At 35.1% G+C, this 14,637-nt stretch overlaps 1 non-coding gene across 1 annotated transcript; it reads right to left on the bottom strand.

The window, feature by feature from the left end:
* Positions 1-11,683: 11,683 nt before the first annotated feature.
* Positions 11,684-11,793, bottom strand: Mir10 (microRNA mir-10). Its single transcript, NR_036394.1, is given in 1 exon segment — positions 11,684-11,793. It is a non-coding gene; the product is annotated as a microRNA mir-10 (primary transcript).
* Between the last annotated feature and the right edge of the window lie 2,844 nt (positions 11,794-14,637).

Raw genomic sequence — 14,637 nt, 5'->3', positions numbered from 1 at the left:
GGGCGTTTCCAATACTGGTCTTTACCTTTAACACATGGCAACTATTCTCTTTTCCGAATCGTAAAAAAAAAATATTTAAGATAAATGTGCTTGGTCAAAGATAATGTGTCACCTATGCACAAATCTAAAACTGCATGGAGGACAGGGTAATGACTGGCTTATTCAGAGGTGGATCCATAATTCTATGAGGACGGGGGGGGGGGCTGGAGGGGGGTTGGCGTCCTAAAAACAATGAAAGTTTTGCTAAAAGGACATCTCTGAACACATTTTTTTTCCTTCATATTTCTCTTCTTCCCTTTGGAGTCCTAAACGGAAAGGGGGCACAAGTAGGCCTTCATAATATGGGACATTAAAATTGGCGAAGGGTCGGTAGAGCCCCCCTCCCCCATCTCAATCCGCCACTGGGATGATTGACAGTCAATCGCGTTCCCTGCATGGAAGTGAAAAATGAGATTAGGTTGTTGTTCAAAATGTATGGGTCCTTTTACAGATAGCACTGCCATTCCATGGTGTACGGTGACCGATAACTGCGGAATGCCCTAGATCTTGAGCGGGGGCCATGGTTCAGTGAGAACATTTAAGGAGAGGGGGGGGGGGGGGGGGGTGGAGTCTTGGCAAAAGGGTATAAATATATATAGCAGCCAATAATGTAAATCCTTTATAGTTTACATTTTGTATACGTCAGACAAAATTATCTTTTTGAAATCATTATAATACTTAGTGATACATGAATATTATTGAACGAACAGGATTTACCGCACACGATCACTTCGTGTACACTTTACTGTCAACGGAAACTATTTTCAGGTGAAACTAAAGAGGGCGCATTCCTGTAGCGTTAATAAATTTGTATAATCCTGTAACTTCATGCATGGGCCAATTTGCATGTTATGTGCCTTGATTTCAATAAATATGGAGTAATAATTTTCCAGCGAAAAAAAGAAAATCTAAATTCTTGGAATTTGCGTTTATATTTATACCTTAATCCCCTATACAATCATACACTTTTCAGTTATACATCCCCACTCCCCGAACTGTTACAAAATGCAGTCCCAAGTATGATAGCGATCGCAAAGACTTCTAAGAAATTAACACATAGGCAAGACAATAGGGTATGGACATTGACATTGCTTATAGAAGTCTTGTTCGGATTATGTATCATGCCATTGTTTTTATCCACACATTTCAAAAGGCTACAGACAGGGTTACTTCAGTTAATTTCTCGAAAGACTTTACGATGACGTGAGGCTAATTATAAACCCCTTTCTTACCTTCTTTCTCTCTCTCTCTCTCCTCAGCTCCTTCACATTGCACATTGCAGCCAATAATATAAATGACCTACACGCTATCACACGATATCACTACCAATATAAACACGAAGCTCGTTGAGACTTGGAGCAGGGCAGTGCATATCAGATAACATTTTATAAATGATTGCACATCCAGCGCGCTTTTGCATCCTTCTTCGACGCTTGAAGAACATGAGTGCTGCACAACGTCTGCACGTTGATTAAAGACATGTCATGGACAGAAGGCAGGAAATGGAAAACTAAAAAAAAAACTTAAGTAAACAACAAAACAAGTAAAAAACAATATTCGCTTTCCAACTTTATTTTAATTTATCGCACTTTTAATAAGCATGAAAAAGAAGTCAAAATAAGTTTGTTGTTACATACATGTAATAAAATATTTGAAAGGTAAATTCCTATCTTTTTAGACATAGAAGAAGCCTATTTTCTTCTAATTATCAGAGTCAATGAATACAATATAATGTAAGAGTAAGACTTATTCCTTGAAGGTTATTTTAATATCAATAATTACTTATCCTGGGTGACATAAAATAATGCGGATATCAAAGGGGATGATTGGAGAATCAAGATCAGCTGAAGTACAAAATGTAATGCTATAACTTACTAAGTATGGAAATGACATAAGTTAATTAGCTAGAGAGAGAGAAACAAAAAATATTGATGATCAGATTTCAAAATCAAGCTCAGATTTGGCGAAAGTGAACATCAATTTTGTTTCAAATTTCACATTTAAAATGGCATACCACACAATCAGTATGATCAGTTAGTTGTGCAGTGGGCATCAAAACGAATGATGAAATAGTTATCAAACAAATGGAATGTATTTCATGCAGTCTGGTATTTTCTACCCATTTTGGGCTTTAACTACAACAATGATCTATTTCTTAAAACTTTCAAATAAATGTTTGTATTATTTATACATTCTGTAACTATTACTTCTGTATCTTAGTAAAATATCATGCTTAAGATTGGTTACAATACTCTTATACGGAAGGAAATATTTTGATAACTCTATTGTCTGTTATATCAAATTTACTTTTCAAGCACAATTTGTTAATCTTTTTATGAAATGGCGAACGTGCATTTTTGCAAGGACATGAGGCAATTGATTGTAAAAGTTCTCCGAATAAACCTTATAAACTTAGTAATAAAACTTAGCTGTAACATGTATTCATAGAATTAAAATTGATGAGTAATCTCTTGAAAACATTTTTGATTGATGTATGAAATGTTTTTATGAGTTGATTTTATCATCAAAAAACTTTACAGTATACCATATAGATAATATAGATTATAATGACTGATAGTAATCAATAGTTTCAAATTAATAAATTCAGATCATGAAAACGATGAACTTTGTTATGATAAATATGATGTAATAAACTAAATGATAAGTTCAGTTTAGTGCTTAAAAAAGAAGAAAGAAAGACAATAGGGACGTATATTGCTTACATGACAAAAATCCTGCAATTAGACAGATCACGTCTGCTTGTCTTTAATTTATTTCATGCATTTTTCTGTACCTTATAGAACCCTGTCACCATTTTAAGTTGGACGCTGCTAAAAAAAAACCTATAACTAAATACACATCTTCTGTCAAGAAAATGTTGAGTAATGGTCGTGCAATTATGAAATAAAGTATCAAAATGTACAATTATGGATGGCTAGTCAATTGTATAATTTGTGTCTTATGTGGCTCTTGAATCATTTGAAATCAATGGCCAACTCGTGCTGAACATTATAAACAATGAAAAGCGATGATCATAGATATGGAAACGAACAGGATCAACATTTGGTCTAAAGTTCTAAAATATTGCTACTCCTATTTCAGTCCTTTTAATGTGAGACCACTGCCATAATATCTTGGAATAAAAAGAATAATAAAGTTCGCAATATTACATTTACTAAACCTATTTAAACAAAGATATATTTGGTATAGGCTCGAGTACATCTAATAGCGGGGAAACTGATTCAGGGAAATTTATAGACAACAATTATAATAGATGGATACCAAGCTGAGATAAAGAAAAGCATATCTATTAGGAAGAAAATTCAACAATTATCTGATTATGTATCCCCATACGTATACACCCGTGTTGGTAATAATGCATATTAGGCCTTTTTATCCAACTAATTATTAATGATGATTTTAATATAACTGCATATCAAACGAATTATGCAATTTTAGAGTATCTCTCCCGAAATGCAAGTTTTCATTATTAAACAGAACTCTAGAATACCTTTAAAATATCCTCCAATCTGGAAACTGCACCAGGGTAATAACTTCTTACGAGATGTGAAAGGCCTTAATAACAAGCAGAGCCGAGACATCGCCGTTGCCATGGGATATTTGTGAGTTTGATGCGGATATTTATAAACACTTGTCACTCTGCCCCGTCTCCGCCCCACATCTAGTGATACCAACGCTTTTGTTCACAATTTTTTCTTCTTTTAATGGGGCAGGGGCTACAGATAACGAAGGGGGAAATCGGCTATCAAATTGGCGTTACTGGTATGAGGGTAAAGGGGTCAGGAACATATGGCTTACCAGCTGTAGACGTGACCCTACCTTGTATGTAGGCCTATTGGTTAAGCATCACCTTGGCTCTACTACATCCCATTTTTATTTTAGATTTTACATTGAGCATGCATTACAGTGAAGTAAGGGTGCAGCGGATGGCAATGAGGGGGCACTCAGAGGAAGGGGGGGGGCAAGGGTTTATTGGTTAATAGGATGGATAAAATGCGAAATTACTTTCCACCCGTAAAAAGGAAGGGTGAGAACGTGGCGAGTGCCCTGTCATCTTTTTTTTCCTCACGTAAATGCTTTGATACAGAAGAAATTAAGAAAGCGATTGTAATACTTTTTAATAATGACATAGTTTGATCCTGTATACAATTCATGAATTTGTATTTCACTTGCATTGCAAATATATATATTATGCTTTTGTATTGGAATTATACAATTCCTCTGAAGAGGTAAAGAGAAAAAAAATCTTCTTTTCACATTGCTTTTACTCCTATCCCCACCCCATCTCTTCCTCTCTTATTTCTTCCTCTCTCTTCCCCTCTCCATTTGACAGAGAAGGGGCACGTGTAAATCGTCCAAACGTAGCTACGCCACCGTAAGCGAGTATTCAGATGAGGGGGGGGGGGCGTCGCACCATGCCGCCCATCTTCTACATCGACACGCTTCGAGGATGATATCTCCCAGCTTCTCCGGGAGCAAACCGGATGACTCGATGCCATCCTTCATCTCCAATCAGGCATTGTCTCGCAGATGGCTCTACGTATCTGCCCTAACTTGAAGAAAGAAAACTTTATTCAGAGAAAGCTTCAATACTCAATCTACCTAGTATAGACCCCTCCCCCTCCCCCATGATCCCCCCAAATATCTCGACCCATGCTTCACCGCTATCCTTGAGTACTGTAAAATATAAAGTCAGTTTCTATCGACTCTGCTCTAGAAAAAAAGAAAAAAATAAAAGCAAGAGCGAAAGAGAGAGATTAAGAAAAATTATAATCGAATTGTCAATGTATGTTACGAAGAATAAAGAATTCATTACGAATCATTGTAGTATATAGCTACTGATTTGTGCAAAAAATCTATCATCTCATCCGCATCAAGAAGTGAATTAACAAATTATAAATATTATTAAGATGAGAAGGAGGGGAGGAGGGGGGGGGGGGGGGGATCTGTAACACCAATACGCTCATATTCCACACTATATGTTATCCTACCTTCTCCGACTCGGAGAGCAAACCGAATGACACGATATAATCCTTCATCTCCAATCAAGACTTGTCTTCGGAATGGCTCGACATATCTGCCCTATCTCGGAGAATAAATATAGAGGAAGCTCCAAAAAGAAAAAAAAAATCACGTCATAACTCATTGAAACAAAACTAACTCCCGTGCAAAAGAACAAGTATTTGGCATTTGATATCATTGTCTGAATCTATATTTAGGTACTCTTCAGTTCGATGAAAACTCACCAATGATCATTATAAAGTTTAATGGACCACACAATAATAATAGATTTTTTTCATCAATTACCACCCAGAAAATATTTGCTGTCCATTACTGTAAAGCATATTCTTACTTTGACAAAATCTTTCTCTAAAAGGGGTTTTACAAAAATATTGTGTTTAAAGTCAAGTTAAAGATGAAGTTGAGTTCCGGTCATGCGATTGCATTGTGAAAGAAAGGGTGTGGAACCGACCAGAAAAGGTTGACCATCTAGCATATTAGAATTTGTGTGTATTGCAAGGTTCTGGAATCATCAAAGTGATAAGAAATGTGGCCAAGTCTTGGTAAAGTTACAAACACTTGCACAGAAAGATGTATATGGGACTACACGAACACGTGGCGTAAAAAGCCGGCCCCCGATTTTTATGATGTTACATGCATATTTAGAATATGAAGGCATTTGAAGAGCCATGCTTTTCAGGGAACATGTCTTAACTGATTTTCTTCCACACTTGCATAATAAGAATGAGTAATGCTCACAAATTATTTTTCACCTCTTCCCAGAGCTCAACCTTCTCTTTAAGTGCTAAAACCATCATCATATTCCATACAAATTATTTAAAAAAATCACCTTAATATATCTCTAAAAAGGAGTGCCATTTTGTGTGACAGAAATAGATCTAATTAAAATGCGAGAACCGTGTAGTAGACAGAAGAAAAGAGAGGAGAGGAGGGATATATATATATATATATAGAGAGAGAGAGAGAGAGAGAGAGAGAGAGAGAGAGAGAGAGGAAGATGGATTGGTAAACGCAGCATTCTCATACATACACAAAGTTATAATCATACCACTATAATTATACCACTATAATGATGTAAAAGAGAAACTAGCAGTTCTCGAGTAATACTCATTATCATAAAGCGAGAGGGCATGTTGGTTGCAATACATTAATCACACTGTAGAGTTAATCATTAAACTCTAAAGTTTGCGCTCCCGCCATGCCAACGCCAGTAACCATCGAAGGAGTTCATTTCGAGTATGAATAATATACAGGATAGATCATATTGATAAAAGTAATTTATCACCTGGCTTTAATCTCAACCCAAACAATCCGCCCCTCTTTATTTTCCATAAAACCTTAAAATAATTATGTTAGATCATGATATTCCAAATTCAGTCGTAAATGTTTCACATCATAAAACAAAAACAAAAATCTTGTTTAATCTCTGGATACTCACGATATAGGCTAAATAAATATACCTCCATATATTTTTTTAAAGAATGTATATAAACATGCATCATTAACCTTTGGAGTTTGGAAACATATATGATTCGAGTTTCTGTTTGGAAATATGCCATAAAGTCTACCCCTTGATGTGCAAATCCCAGTTTGTATTGAGGGTAAAATCACAAAATGTGCACGTTGTTCAAAAGGGAAAATGAAATATAAAATTTCTTGCTGATAGTGCATAAACATTGTGGCACCATTTATATTTAATTTTTATGATAGTATTTCCCTTGCAAGCATTCCGGATTACACACATATTTAACACGTAGCCCACGACACCCTTGTGCTCTTGTTGTTACTTTTTTTTTAATTTTATAGTTTCCTTTTCTTTTTCTTTGCAGGAAACTTATACTGGAAATGGTAGCCTAAGCATGATACGTGTGAAATTCTTAAAGCAGAGTATAACATCTAATTGTTGTATGATGTTATATTCATTTGCATTGCATTCGTGTTAAAAACCATTCTGCATATTTTGTTACTTCTAGCACCACTTCAAAGTGCATCGATATTGCATTTTTGTAGTTGTTTTAATTGTTCGTTACATCCTGATAACATGTGGGCCTAGTCGCAATAAGTAAAACATAAGATTTGAAATTCAGTGATTTGCCTCTCATTAATCTTTGTTAGATAAAATATACATTACTTAAGCGCACCATGTTTTTGATGATCATCCATTCAAACAAATTTGCATGACTTGTGAAGACGAGTACATGTGTCTTTTACTCTAAGCTCTAAAGAATTTCACCTCAGTCGTCAATACAAGAAAGCAAAATGTGTTAAATGCATGTATTTTGTATTCACAAATATCTATCTATGCAATTTTGTCTTTTTGTAAATAAATAAAATACCGTGGTAAAATGTGAAGTAGGCCTATGTAAATTAATCGAAACGTAACATTAGTTAATTTGCAATATTATTCATCTTCTCTCTCTCTCTCTCTCTCTCTCTCTCTCATTATGTCATTCCATTTATTTCATCTTGTATCAAGAAATGTATTCAATTTGCACTGCATCAGGTACGAGTATTCAAAAGTAATTAGATAATTGATTAATAATCCATTTGATAATAGAGAATGTCTTAAAACACTACAATTTTTGAAAGGGCCCAACAGGTTCTGGACTTCTGACATGCATATATTATATTAAGCCTATTAGTTTTTTCTTTAGTCTTACCAATCAATTTATTAATTATTTAGTAAATATATATATATATTCATTCATTTGTTCATCTATTCATTTATAACAATAGATGCTTAATCATTCACAAAGGACATTCTATTATTAATATTATTCACCCTACAATATATACACGAAACAAATTATGATAATAAGGGGTTGAGGGTGACGAGATCCTATATCGTAGCGATACTACTTGCTACTTGCATTATAAGGGAAAGGGTAACCATAAAACCGGAAAATAATATGACTAAACAAAGAAAGACACAAAGGATGATCAAAACATAATAATAACAGTGTCATCAATATCATACCATGCATTTCATGAAAATAGATCCCATGAAAGTAGACAATATAGAATAATCAAAAGCACTGCAGATTATGTACAAGACAATATTTTGCACGTAGGTCAGGCTCACGAGATGTCGGTTGCGGGCGAATTTCGGCGAGCAAGGACAATACAAGGTCACGTGAAGTTGCGTGCGCATTTCTGGCGGTCACCTCACACTAGAGGTGAAAACACATAATAATGAGCTGGTTGACCAGCACCGTCTGTACTTGCTCGAATATAGGTCGGGTCAACCTGGGACTGGAATCATTATGTATATCTGGACATACAACCTGTGTACACGGACAGGGAGGTAGCCAAGATGGGTGGACTCCTCATCGAATAACGAAAATAAAAAGAAAACAAAAATATGGGAGAGAAAAAATGGAGATGGGGAGGGAACATGAAAAAAAAGGTGATAAAAACCACTCCCAACGATTTCCTAGTTATTTCATATTTCACCCCCTAGTGTACATCCCGCCCCGAATGAATATTAATTTGTAATCGACTCTGCCCTAGAATAATACTATAAATGGTAAGTGGTTTGAATAAGCAAAACGTAAATCGACTTAGTCATCTTACGAAGGATACACATAAATATGAATCAGTAGTATAATGCCTTCTTTCTGTATATGATTTAAGTATCTGTCATGTAAAAAATCTTATAATTTACATGCATGAATTGGACATTGCGGGTATTATTTCATATTCATAAAGAAATTACTTAAGAAATGCTCATGAGAATCACTAAAAGAAACACAAATATTCTGGACTGTCATACTGCATTCACCTTTTACTACGAACATTAATGCGCTAGATAGATTGAAAGAAAACTATTAAATTGCCATTCTGTTTCAGATCATATTCTCTTAAGTGGGTATCTGGTGTAAGAGGAAATCAGATGACGGGAATAGTACATGAGAAGCTAATAAGTAAAATAAAATAATCGGAAGAGGAGAAGGGAGAGCAGACAAGAGGAGTAGGATATGGTCATTGTGGGTTTATTATGATAGAGAAAGAAGATACTCTGAACCTTGCTCATACTGTCTATTCACGCTATCGAAACAACAACCACTTGGGTACATTTGACCCTTGCACAGACATAGACATACGTCATGATATCATGCTTATTAATAATCATCGAATGAAATTATAAGTAATGGTCATGAAAAGAAAACCTTAATGATATCTCATCATGAATGTTTGAATATGAAGAAACATTTTTTGTCATGATTGTTGTTTTGACCAGTAAAATGTAAGGGAAATTACTGAATACTCCAACAAGGGTATACAAAGTTAACATTGTATTTTGACTTAATTTTAGCCCTTAAAAAAAATCTTCACAACATGATTACGAAATAAGTATTATAATCTTTCAGTCACGCATTGCCGTTATATTTTCACTGCACATAATTTTGCTCACTTAAAGTTCAAGCTTCCTTTCCTAGTCGTACCTACAGCACGAACATAAATATTGAGTTAAATTAAAATGACAAAGGAAAAATAAACCATAGTCGATTTTGACTTCAAGAAATTGAATGACGAAGAGTTTTTTAAAGAAATTACGTCACGCTGTGGTTTCCCTCCGATTCCATTTTTTAAAATCAAAGATTCATTTGAAGAATACAGTCAATTTAACTCGTTATTCTTTAGCATAGACTTCCGATTTTAATATATGTAAGTTAAAATAGGATTCCTTCATCCATGAACAACTATGAACATGATTCCTTTGTTGTCTTTGTGCGTTTAAGACTCCCCTTAAGAAATGTAACAATATACCTAAATATTTCTTTATATTGAGAAAAATATTAACAATTTTTACCAAAATCAAATATTTATCTGTTTTTGTACAAATTGTTTGTTATAGGTCATTATTCCAAAACGTAGAGAAGGACAGAAACAACAATTCGTAATTTATCAAATTATTTTAGCAGCATTTTTCAGCTTACTATTTAATTAATTTCATAAAACACGGGTCGTCATGTAGTTATTACAACTATAATACGAACTTTGGCATAAATCAAAGTGACGGTTACTTTACGGTTACGCTTTCTCAGCATGTATTTACTATTTAATGAGTTTGAAGTTTCAATGGTTTTTAATGACAACACTATTTTCAGGCGAGATAATGAAAATTAAAAATGCAGACCTAGGCCGACTTTTATATTACAAGTGATTCACTATTTCAATTAAAGTCTGTTGCCTGTATATTTATAATCATGTGAGAAAAACCGCAGGTCGCATTCCATTTTTTATTTATTTACCAACTAGGAATACATGTATTAATACTGGCATATTAAGCATGATTATTGTTAGGAATATAATACACAAATATTTCTCAACGATTTGCAACTCATAACGTAAGTTTGTTCTGATTTACAGTTACTCTATTATTGTTACTGGAAAGTTGGAAACGTTAATGTTATTTCTTTTCGTGTAAGTTAGTGTGTGAGATTATTACCGAAAATTATTGAAATAAATTAATACAATGTTATGTCAGGTCTGTAGGCCTTCCATATACTGGCTCCCAAGCATGACAGAGAACCAGAAGGATTCTATATGAAGTAAACACCATATGCCTCTCAGCTAACGAATATGTATTTTAAACGGAAAATGATGATCTGATATTTTGCCCATTTAAAGATTCACCAAGCAAGGATACAACATGTACTTCACAGTTATGAAATTTCTTTAAATTACACCCCATAGCAACCGGAGATATAGAACTTCTGTAAAGAATGTGTATACATTGTTAGCCCCGATATACATAGATATTACACATGCATGCTATATGAATCATAATGCATACTTGAACCAAGTTGGTCTACGGCCTGCGATGCAGAACGAGCATGCCCATTATGCCTGGCAATGCACATATTTGACTTCAGACAAATATTTGAGAAAAGCCATGTCTTATTTGCGTTCTGTCAAAGCTATTGATTGCGCTATTTCAGGACGGCGTTTATCATTCTAAACGAATAATAAAGAATTATTCATTGTTCCGCTTTGGATAACAGGAAAGCAATATGATCTGAACCGGGTGTTCATTTTCCATATATCAATTCCGCTTTATAAATGCATTTAGCTATCTAAATCATCACAATGGTACAATATTCTTGATCAATTCATTTTGGGACATACTTCTTTGTGATCCGTCTCCATACAATGATACAATTATAAGTTATTGTCCGTAATTAAAACGAGCTAGTGCGAAACATCGAATAATCAACGTTTCGGTTGTACTGACTCTTCAAGCAAAACTAGAATAGGTGTAAATGTACAACTGCTTGAAAATGGAGATTATATTTACATTATAATAATTAACATAAAGTGATTGAGATAAGCAACAACCAGACTGTGTTATCCAGTGACTGGGCTGATTATCATACGATACCAATCAAAAATGTATCTTAAAGAAAACAAAAATTGCATTCTACTTGCTTGAACTTTCTCCATAGTAAAATATGTGATATCCAAGCTCAATGATTGGACTTACACGACTGGCATGATGGTAAAATATGGATGAAGACAATAATTTCAAGATGGCTGCCACTAGTAAAAAGGGTGTAGATCTCCCGTAGGCATTGGGCATCGTCATCCAGCAGTTGTAAGTCCTGGGATACAGTTACCCAGAGATACGAATCTGTGACTACCAGAGGCGAGAAACTCGGACACAAATTCGGATCTACAGGGTTGATGTAAGCCCAAGAAGTGAAGAAAGCCGAATCCATGTTTAAAAGAAGGAGAAATCGTCCTGGAAAATGTCAAAGAAAGACCGGTTCCGTGCCACTTTTCCTGATTGAGCTCGTCTCCAAACAGCTGATGTCCGTGTCTCGATGCTCCTATCCAGCGCGCACGCTGTACGACAACAGCGTGTGAGGAGAAAGCGTAGGCCTACACTGGACCGGAGCGCGCGCTGCATGACTTGCTACGGGGAATGTTGGCTGTGCAGACGACACCCGCTTCAAGACGAGATCTTAAGAAAAGTTTAAGCTGACCTCTCCGATCTTCTTAAAATCTCGCGGGTCGGCTTCAGGCTGGAGGAGAACAAATTCCTCCCTCCCCTCAAATCCCCCTTGGTAATCATACCTTCCAGTCCAAGACTCAGTACTAGGAATGAACGACGCACTGGTAGTGTTCGTGAACTTCATACAGCGTTCACCTTTCATATTTTTGTGCGTCTCTCTTCACTTCACGGTCATATTTGCGCGGGATTTAAACCTAGCGAACTTTCCCTGGCTTATGACCTAAATGGATTTGAGTACATACAGGAAACGTGGTGTAATGCTGGCGGAGTACAGTTACCAATAATATATTCAGAATACTGGTAGAAATTTCAATCCCAACACCTATTGCATTGCCATGTTTTGTGCCGAACACACTGTCGCCCATAAAGTTGGAATAATTTTGTCTTACCTCTTTTCATGAAGTGATTGTTACAGTTTTGTTTTAAAACAGTATGTCTCTTCGACAGATAAAGTTTTATATCATCTCCGAACTTTATTAAGAGACATGGACATTGCTAAATAAAGTTCTGAGAAGATATAACATTCATTTATCGAGGATAGACCATATTAAATACATGAAGAAAGGTTAGAAAAAGATATTGCAACTATATGCGCAATAATAATTTTACGTTTTGGCGCTAGAAGATTATTTTGATGAACATTCAGACGCATTCAGATGTATAAGTTGTGTGTTTATTATAAGTTTTGGTAAATCATTTTTTAGTCAGACTAGGCCTATGGTGCACTTAGAGACACCCGTATTAAGCGCCTAATAAATATTGTGTATTATCATTATTATTCAGACCATTACCTATTTTCATATTCATATTCGTTTCATGAAAAATAAAGTCGCGCTTTGAACTTACAACAAGTCTAGCGTTCGTGGTGATGAGCACAACTCCTAAACGGATCAGCTCTCAAATCCTAAATCCAAAGTTTATGAGTATTTTGTATTTATATATATATATTTAATTTAAATTACAATTTTACAACGAATGCTACTGATGCATTGACTATAAATAAACACGACAAAACTATAACAAATCATTTTAATGTATATCAAATCAAATCAAACCAAACCAAGCTTTATTGTATAACTTTATGTAGACCCTGAAACTGGAACACTTGACTATATCCTTTAAGGATGTATAATATGACGAGCGTCAGAGAGATATAATAATCCGATACACACCTTCTATCTCTCTCTCTCTCTCTCTCTCTCTCTCTGTCCCTCTCGGTTTAGAGTTCAAGAGCGACAGATACTCTAGCCCTACCCACTGGGAGTCCACACCAAATCCTCAGGCATTCACTCAACGTGCAAACTCTTATTCTGGTATTCACAGCCCAAGAAAGACATGGAGAATGATATGAGAAGCCTTCACGAAGTTATGGGTTATGGCATGGAACGGGCATTGGAAACCCTCGTTAAGTTATCGTTATGGGTAAGACGTGAAGCGATGTGAGAAACCCTGACGAAGTTATATTGCTTTGGTACAACATAGCGAATGACGACATTACAGCGAATATAGAAGCGCTCACGAAGCTATAGGGCTTTGGTTGTGGCACCACTACATAATTATTTGTACTACATAGGCCTACGCGGTACCTCAAACTTGTCTTTTAACATGTAGTAGTACGTAAAAATGTTATAGTACTTTAATTCATATAATTGGCTTATGACTATAAAAACCAAGGAATCGTAATAATGTGGCAAAGGCACATTGTGATAATTTTCTTCTGCTTCTGCTTCTCCTTCTCCATCTTCTTCTTCTTCTTCTTCTTCTTCTTTTTGTTCTCCTTCTTCTTCTTCTTCTTTTCTCCCTGTAAACTTAATTATTAATTAACCCTGCATTTTAGTACTAAAATATGTATATATATAATATTTTAGTTTCATTACCTGTTATCTTTTGAATTATTTCTATGTTAGTTGCATATTTGTCGTTTTCGCGCCTTGATCGACAGTTTCGGACATGTGCGTGGTTATACATTTTTTTTTATTATATTGCATTTAGTCGTTATTCACATTTTTATCTAGTTCCTATTAATAGATACCTTGAGAATAATTCGATCTATATCTCTTTCTTTCCGGTTAGGAGAAATCCAATGATCCCTTCTTCCTTTATGCCTTCGTCCTCTTAAACATATTCTCTCGCGTTGGAGTTGGTTATACCCAAAGATACACCGGCAAAAATACAATAAACTGTGATACATGATAACGCTACCATTATATATTAATTGACTTTCATCTATATGCATTGATTTATTTCTATATACTTATACAAATAAAGAAGCGTTACAAACTCGGAATATTGCAAACCTTTAAACCAAACGATTAACACTGAAGCGGATAAAAGGGGCTGATGATATAAGGTCTAGCTATCTATACATTCAATTTTATGACGTTCATATGAATTAATTTACTTGTTCATTTATTATTTCGATAGGTGTATGCAGTCCAATAATACATTGATAATTCTGCATCATTTTTCAAATATTCAACACTTTTAATACTCAAAGTCGATTCTGGTTGTTAAGTGACATACCGAAAGTTTATACG

This window comes from Strongylocentrotus purpuratus, unplaced genomic scaffold (assembly GCF_000002235.5).
Source record: "Strongylocentrotus purpuratus isolate Spur 01 unplaced genomic scaffold, Spur_5.0 spur5_scaffold_6, whole genome shotgun sequence".
Classification (NCBI taxonomy): domain Eukaryota; kingdom Metazoa; phylum Echinodermata; class Echinoidea; order Camarodonta; family Strongylocentrotidae; genus Strongylocentrotus; species Strongylocentrotus purpuratus.
Note: the sequence above shows the minus strand (reverse complement) of the source record. Positions and strands in the feature narration are given on the sequence as shown.